This window comes from Neophocaena asiaeorientalis, unplaced genomic scaffold, assembly GCF_003031525.2.
Source record: "Neophocaena asiaeorientalis asiaeorientalis breed wild unplaced genomic scaffold, Neophocaena_asiaeorientalis_V1.1 scaffold134, whole genome shotgun sequence".
NCBI lineage: Eukaryota > Metazoa > Chordata > Mammalia > Artiodactyla > Phocoenidae > Neophocaena > Neophocaena asiaeorientalis.
Window position 1 is genome coordinate 451,180 of NW_020185339.1, and position 7,464 is coordinate 458,643.

Genomic DNA, 7,464 nt, shown 5'->3' on the forward strand with positions numbered 1-7,464 from the left:
ACAGAGAGAGGCCCCCAAAACAAAAAAAAAAAAAAAAAAAAAAAAAAAAAAAGAATGTAATTGTCCCTGCAACTAAACAACAGTCCATGCCTAAACAAGCAGCTCTGCCTTCCAGTACAGTTTGCTTCAAGGCTGAAATGTCACTCAATCCATGCCTTGGTTCACCTTTCCCTGTGGTCTCTCTATCCCCAGCTTCAATTGATGGCTTCTACTAGCTTCAAACTTTTTCCTAGTGATCCCAAGATGGCTGCAGAGAGCCCTCAAATCTTTATACTGCCACTACAGCAGAAGATTGAAGACTTTTTCTTTTTTAGAAACTCCAGAAAACATGTAAGTACTGACTCAGATTGGATCATCTGCCTATCTGAATTAATCACTTTGTTCAGTGAATAATGAGATATACTATTAGCTTAAGCCTATCATATACTATCCTTAGAACTGCGCATCCAGTTAACCCCATCCAAACCAAAGTTAATAAAAATGCAAAGTGTGAATTCCCCAGATGAGAAAAGTTAGGGTTGTCTGATGGCTTGGGGACTGATGGATGCGGTGAAGGCAAACTACAAATTTTCATTTCAGCCAGTGCCTTGCAAATGCCACCTTCATCATCTTCAGGGAGACTATGATACTCCCTGAGGTCTTTCCTCTCTTCCCTCCTTCCTTCCCTTTTCTTTTTTTCTTCCATCTTTTCTTCTTTTCTACTTTTGTTATTTCTTTCTTTCACTCTTTCTACTTCCGGGATATTGACTAATTTTACTCAATCTCTTTCTTCATTTCTCACCCTTATTTTCTCCTCTTTAATTATATCTGACTTCAATTACATTTCAGAAATTTTGGCCATTAATAAGGGTACAGAATTAATAGCCCACAGATACTTATTGAGTATAGAGTTTATCCTTCTTACCCTGGGGTAATTCATTGTGAGATGAATTGCCTTCTGGGAGAATTCTTCAGTTGAATATATCTCTATTTCAAGGAACTCAGAAGAAACCCATAGGAAAAAGTTTTATCATGACCCCATTTTTTAAAATTCAACTGCCAATATGCAGGGAAGAGAGTATTCTTGACCTTGAATGTCCCTTGTCTCACTGTGCTCGCAGCTTACTACATCATCCCAAAGATGAATCAGTCTGTTTTTAATAGCCTGAAACTAGGATTCACAATTCTCTTTTGGCATATGATGCTTACAAAAGCATTTGATTTTAATATGCAGTTATTTTGTTAGTGTAAACACTTTCTGACCTATATCCTTTCTTCTGTATAGCTTCCTCAGCTGGGGAGGAAATGCTACCATGGCAACACATCAGCTGTGGCCACCTCTTCATGGCTTCAATTGTCTATTCAGAAGTAAATATAATTTCCAAACCAACTTACAGTGAATTTCAGTGGCAGTACAAGTGACTTCAGCATCCTATTGCCTCATGAAATTATTTGTAGAAACTCTTGAATTTCTTTTAACTTTAATCACAGCCTCACGTGGAAAGTTAAACACATTTTAAATTTCACTAAAGTTCTATCTCTTGTGTGATGACTACCTTTTGCCAGAAAAGAAACCTCTGAAACAGTGTCATGAATCTTGTCCAAATGAAGTGACATTTGATATGCCATTCTTTAAACATATTTTCTGGCTAAAAAAGCACCAGTTTCTTTGATCTCTTGATTTTTACTTTATGCTTATCACTAACCTTAGAAATTGTCTTCTTTTCCTGTCCTTTTATTTTTTTCCATAAGGAAATACAGCTTTATAATTTCACATGAGTTAAAGTGTACTCTGAGATACGTTTAGATGTGGTTGGTTTACCTGCTTATGAGTTAAATAATTTATCCATACTAAACCCCAAGCACTTCTATTTCTATCCTATATGTCTTTTAGTTTTTTAAAATTATTTTTCAAACTATTAGATTACTGTTTCTTGATGCCTTCTGAAATAATTCTTCAATCTGACATTCCAACTCACTGGTCCTTCTTGAGCTGTATCTAATCTCTTATTTTTCTCACTGATTGTGTTTTTTATTTTGATTACTAGTTCTGCTCTTCCCTGTGCCCACATGTTTTACATGGAGGAGGAAGCCCATTGCCTCCACAGCATGTGCTGTTACTTCTTCACAACCCAGGAGAAAGGTGTATTTTGGAGCAGCCACACAGGTGCTTATTCTTTAGATAGTGCAGTCAGAGCTTAGACTGACTGCAGAGGCTGTCAGGCACTAAATGTTTTTTTAATCAAAGTTTTATTAAGAAACTAAAATTTAAAAAAAGAAATTAAAATCCACTATACAATTATTTGTAACATCTAAGTCCTAGACAAACATGACACCTTTTTCAAAAAAAGGTACTAAACTTTAAAAAGATTAACCTTATTTTGTTTTATTCTATCAAATATTAGAGCTTCAGAGTCTGGATTGATTATAAATTCTATTAATCAAAAGTCACATGCTTTTCATTTTTTTATATTTATTTTATTTATTTTTATATAGCAGGTTATTAGTTATCTATTTTATACATATTAGTATATATATATCAATCCCAGTCTCCCAGTTCATCCAACCACACCCCCACCACTTTCCCCCCTTGGTGTCCACGCATTTTTTCTCTACATCTGTGTCTCTATTTCTGCCTTGCAAACTAGTTCATCTGTACCATTTTTCTAGATTCCACATATATGCGTTAATATACAATATTTGTTTTTCTCTTTCTGACTTACTTCACTCTGTATGACAGTCTCTAGGTCCATTCACGTCTCTATAAATGACCTAATTTCATTCCTTTTTATGGCTGAGTGATATTCCATTGTATATGTGTATCACATCTTCTTTATCCATTCATCTGTCGATGGCATTTAGGTTGCTTCCATGACCTGGGTATTGTAAATAGTGCTGCAATGAACACTGGGGTGCATGCGTCTTTTTGAATTATGGGTTTCTCTGGGTATATGCCCAGTAGTGAGACTGCTGGGTCATATGGTAATTCTATTTTTAGTTTTTTAAGGAACCTCCATACTGTTATCCATAGTGGCTGTATCATTTACATTCCCACCAACAGTGTAAGAGGGTTCCCTTTTCTTCACACTCTCTCCAGCATTTGTTTGTAGATTTTCTGAGGATGCCCATTCTAACTGGTGTGAGGTGATACCTCATTGTAGTTTTGATTTACATTTCTCTAATAATTAGTGATGTTGAGCAGCTTTTCATGTGCCTCTTGGCCATCTGTATGTCTTCTTTGGAGAGGTGTCTATTTAGGTCTTCTGCCCATTTTTTCATTTTTTTTTTTTTTTTTTAATATTGAGCTGCATGAGCTGCTTGTATATTTTGGAGATTAATCCTTTGTCCATTGATTCATTTGCAAATATTTTCCCCCATTCTGAGGGTTGTCTTTTTGTTTTGTTTATAGTTTCCTTTGCTGTGCAAAAGCTCAAAAGTCACATGCTTTTCAAAAGCACCACAGTCTTTTTTTCTTAAACAGAAAGAAAAAATGGCTTGCATTCTCCTCAACAGAAAAAAAAACATCACAAGTTATCTACTGTACTTTTATCTGTCCATATTTTTTGCATCTTATTATCTATTTTATTTTTTCTATGTTTCACTTGATGTTGCTCTCAGTAGAGGAAAGAGAACAAGATGTCATACACAACACATCTTTTGTGGATTGTTATCAATACTGAAAAGATATTGAGAATTATTTCTTACTTCCTCTTCCTTAAGCCCACAGTAACATCTTGCTGTCCCTACCCAGGGAACTTCCCACACTGAACCCCCAAACTGATCTTTATTTATGCTTTATTTTCCCTTTACAATGAAAATGCAGTATATGGCATTAAAAGCTGTGTGAAAGAATAAACTCTAAATATTTTTTTCCTCAGAGTCATAATTCATCATTCTGTGTGTGAACCCACAGTTTTCAGAAGAAGTAAAGAAGCTGGCAAACAGATGGTCAGTGAATTTAGAACCTTTGGATTCACATGGATTGGGCTTTGGCAGACTGTTGTAGAGACTAACGTTGGTTCCTCCAATTCCTTTCTCCACTTCTAATATATAAGTCTTAGCTGGACTCATGTCCACCTAGCTAAGAGTAAATTTCCTCACATCTCTTGCTGCTAAGGTGGTGATGTAACTAGTTTCTGATCGATGAAGATGAATGGAAGTGATGTTTCCAACAACCACACAATGCCCATAAAACTGAAAAGTTCATACCTTCCCTCTCTCTCATTTCCCCTTTCCAGGAATGAAATGTGGATGGAAGGGTGAACTACCTTTTGCTCTGTGGATAAGGGCAATCTTTTTGGAGTGGAAGAGCAACAGATAGAAAGTACTTTCATCTCTAACACAGTAGAGATGGCATACCAGCCCTAGAACAGAGACACAGACTACCAATTAAAATAGGAATAAAGAACTTTTTAAAGATACTCTGGTTTCTAGTCTCTTATTACAGAGTTCAGTCTTTATTCTAACCATCAGCCACAACTAACCCCCAAATTTGGTGTGTTAAGGTTTGTTGGGAGGCAGTGAATTGATGAAGTTGCACGTGTAAGCACTGGCCGTTTCAACCTACAACAGCAATGAGTAATATCAATGGACATAAATGAGAACAGAACTAAAATTCCAGTTTCACACACACTCTGTGTGTATGTGTTTATGAGCATATGTATACTTACAGTTTTTAGAATTATTATTTTAAAAGTTTAAGCTATGACAAAGATAACTATAGTGCTAAAGTTTAGTATAGAAATATCATTTTATATGTGAGCTTTCAACTTTCTACAAATTTTAAAATCTGTTCCTAGGATTTTAGGAGTGTATTTCATATTTACAAAGGTGTTTTTAACAGTGCTTACTAATTTGAAAATTTTGTTAATAACTGTGTAACGTGAGTTAATACTTGTTCTTTAGGAAAAAACAAATGTCTAGATTGAATAATGACTGTGTGAAAGAGGTTCAAAAAGTTTAGTATATTTTTACCAATCTATATCTTGAATATTCTTCAACTATAATTACATAAGTTATCTCTTTTAACCTTCACAACAAACTTTTCTGGTGGGTACCCTAACCACAGATGAGAAAACTGACACAGAGAGCTACGAAGTAACTTGCAAAATGACCTGAATTTAGGAAATAAAAAGATCTGGGATTTAAACAAGCAATCTGGTTACAGAGTAAGCTCTGCTTCTTCTACACTCTGAGGATTGCATCCAACCAGCCATGGGTCATGGGACTTTTTGTTGAGTAAGATTTGAGAAACACTGGAACAAACTGTAAAGTGTACAAAAGCTCTTCTTCTTATGAACAAGGTAAATTATGAAAGGCTACATCTAAATTTTATATGCTTATATGTAAATATATATCTAAGTTTTATATGCTTATAATGCCATAGCAATACTGTGCTCGTAAATGTTAGTGCTATTTACTGGGGGCAGGCAGAGGTGAAAATACTTTTGTTCTGAAAAGTATGATCAAATCTATGAAAGTTTGCAAGTTGGAGAAATTTGTAAAAGGAAGAGCCTCTGATTATGACTTTTTTTAAAAAGCAAAGTAGCGGCTGATTGGCTAGAACAACCTGTCAAGCAAACAAAGGCAATTAGATTTAGGACTTGGACTTGAGGCAGAGTCATATTTAATTAGAATTCCCCTTAATCACAAGCATGAAATAGCACAAGTAATCCTTTATATGCTAGTATTCCATTAATATATTCCTTTAAACTACTTCTTGGTAGTATATTAGACATTTGAGTTAGATAGATATTTAAGTAGATAGATATTTGAATTAGTATTCAAATAAGAATTCAATTATAATAAAATGTGCAAGGAATTAGGAATTAGACACTTTATCTTTGGACCACAAAAAAGCCACTTAATAGTTGTGAGACATGGACAAAAAAAAGGCCTTTTTGTCTCTCTGCTTCTAAAAACCTAATTTAGTAATACCTAGTCTTAGGGTCATTATCAATATTAAATGAGATAACATTATGTAAAAATGATAAGGATAGAGTGGGATAGTTACACAGGTAGTTTTAGAAATCCCACTAGGGGATTAAAGATAGAGAGGGAACACTAGGGAACTTTGGAAGACCACAGAAGTTAATGATCACTCAGGAAAGCTATCAGAAAGTTAGGAAATGCTGCAGGCTTGCCTAATAATAAAGCCATAAATAAAAAACGAGATGTGCCCCAGGCCATTAAGTGAAAAAATGAGGCTTGCATCCTGCTGGTGGAGGTCAGCAAGATAATGATCCTTAGGACATGCACCTCTACACATACCAAGGACAGGAATATAAGGGAAAGGTGACATTCCAAAGTAGAAGACACTTATACTGAAACCTGAGATGATTTAACATATTTTAGTAAATGTTACCACCCTTCTGCTGATTTGAATAACAGTCCTGGTTTGACCGTGTAGGGTCAAAAACTTTCCCATCCAACATGAAGGAGGAGCTAATGATGTAAGACGTCTACTCGAAGATGAGGAAGAAGGTGGTCTTCTCTCCCTCCCCACTTTTCCTTTGATTATAAAAAATGTAGCCCAGGGCAGTCTGTAGTTCTCAGGGCAGAGCCCTCTTGCCTGCCAGCCTGTATCCTTCACAAATGTCCTATACTAATAAATCTACTTCTTACTTATCATTTTGCCTCTTGCTGAATTCCTTCTGCGAGAAGACATAAAAAACCTGAGCTTCATTAAATTCTTAGACAAGTTGTGCAGTTCCAGTTGGAAGATTGTGGGCTCAAGTCCCATCAGAGGTGCAGATTCAAAAGCACCTCATACTGTGCCAGATCTTTACTCTTAAAGATCTTTACGCTCGCAGCCTCCTGCATTACTTTTTTTGGGTTGATTTTATATATTATTATATACTCACATGTGTACTCATACTCATATGTAATATACAGTGTCATTCTTAATTCTAAATTCTTAATTCTTACAGCTTCTAATGAATCTTGCCTATTTCATTTTACTATGGTACTTCTAACTTCTCCCTCTCACTGGATCCTCCCTATATTAGTTAAGTATAGGGTAAGCCATTAGGAAAAAGAGACTTCAAAATAAAAAGGCATAATGAGATAAATGCTATTTCTCTCTTACCTATTTTGTCTGGAGACGAGCTGCAGATGTTTCTAATTCCTTCACAGAACCAATTTCCCTTCATCTTGTTGCTCTTCCATGAGGTTGAATTAAGTCTTCCAGCCTTTTGGAAGAACTTCCATATTCCAGCCTTTTGGAAGAAGAGGAGGGCACAGAATTCCACTTTGAGGCTTACAGAAGTTGCAAAGATCACTTCCATTCACATACCACTGGTTACAGCTTAGTCAGTCATAGTCAGTCTAACTTCCCTTAGCTACAAGGGAAGTTGAGAAGTGTAGTCTCCAACTGAGTGGCTATGTGCTCAGCTGAAACTCTATTTCTGTGGGAAAAGAGAAGAAACTTTAGGGGCCAATTAGCAGTCTGCCACACTTCTCACCAACACCTAGGTCTATTCAAGT

At 35.8% G+C, this 7,464-nt stretch overlaps 1 protein-coding gene across 1 annotated transcript in view; it reads right to left on the reverse strand.

The window, feature by feature from the left end:
• The window catches only part of LRRIQ1 (leucine rich repeats and IQ motif containing 1), a 217,210-nt gene extending 210,085 nt beyond the window's left edge, over positions 1 to 7,125 (reverse strand). The window contains exon 1 of the mRNA XM_024736878.1: positions 7,067 to 7,125. The gene's annotated coding sequence lies outside the window, so the exon portion shown is untranslated. The remainder of the gene's footprint in view (positions 1 to 7,066) is intronic.
• Positions 7,126 to 7,464: the final 339 nt, after the last annotated feature.